Source organism: Penaeus monodon, chromosome 23, assembly GCF_015228065.2.
Source record: "Penaeus monodon isolate SGIC_2016 chromosome 23, NSTDA_Pmon_1, whole genome shotgun sequence".
In the NCBI taxonomy this organism is placed as follows: domain Eukaryota; kingdom Metazoa; phylum Arthropoda; class Malacostraca; order Decapoda; family Penaeidae; genus Penaeus; species Penaeus monodon.
In genome coordinates, this window is record NC_051408.1 from 13,510,410 (window position 1) to 13,511,401 (window position 992).

Consider the following 992-nt stretch of genomic DNA (forward strand, 5'->3'; position numbering starts at 1 on the left):
CTATTCTGATCTACTGAAAGGTTTAGTGAGCTTGGTTGATGAAGGATTTTGACCCTTCTGAAGAGACCTTGAAGCAATTATTAAGTTATTCCCATTTGCACTCAGTGTCGGTCGCTTTGAGAGGCCTAATGGACAGCAGCAATACAAGAGTTTTCTATGTAATCAAAGGCAATATATGATCTAAATTCCTGTGTTTTGCGTGTTTTAACCTTTTAGCTTATTGGCCTTACATATAAAGTTAACTATTCACATTTATATGACAGGGTACAATTTAGATCCAAGACACAATAGTTTAGACACATATAACTGACAAGAAAAACGACCTCATCCAGATGCCAAAAAAATATAATATAACTTCATTTGTATATGATTTTATTCAATTTTCTTTCTTCCACACACACATAAACCACCATTTTTGGGATTAGGCGAGAACCGGCCCTAAAGACCCGTCTCGCCCGAGGAGATCGCCACTAATAACGATTTTCGAGATTTCCACGCCGGTTTAGCCACCAAAGAAAATACCAAAAGACCTGGAGAAGTCTTTGCCCTTTCTTTGTGTCTGGAGGTCCTGTGTGCGTGTGTGCCGAAGGAGCGAGAACCGGAAGACAAAAGAAGGAGAAAGAGGGAGAGAGTGAAAAGTCGAGAGTGGGAAAAATACCGAGGTTGGAAATAACCGCCACATACTCAAGGGAGTAATAAAGTCTTGGTCAAGAAAAGATTGATGGCTTTGGGCGAGGAGAATGGAGCGTGTCCGAAAAAAAAATAAAAATTAATCGGCATTAAAAGATTTCAGTATGAAGGCTTTTCAAAACTGTAACTCTAAAACGTCTGAATGACGTGTAGTAAATGAGCTGCGGAGCTTGTGAAAAATAACTGTACGAATTCAAAAATAGGGAAATATGTTTTTTTAAATGAAACAAAAGTTTGCTTTGTTATAAAGTTCATAATTCCATTTCTCACAAAGAATATTGCTCTCATAGAAACGGCAAATG

At 38.0% G+C, this 992-nt stretch overlaps 1 protein-coding gene across 1 annotated transcript in view; it reads right to left on the minus strand.

Moving 5' to 3' along the window:
- The window catches only part of LOC119587798 (nephrin-like), a gene marked incomplete at its 5' end in the record, with an annotated part of 30,391 nt that overhangs the window by 11,741 nt on the left and 17,658 nt on the right, over positions 1 to 992 (minus strand).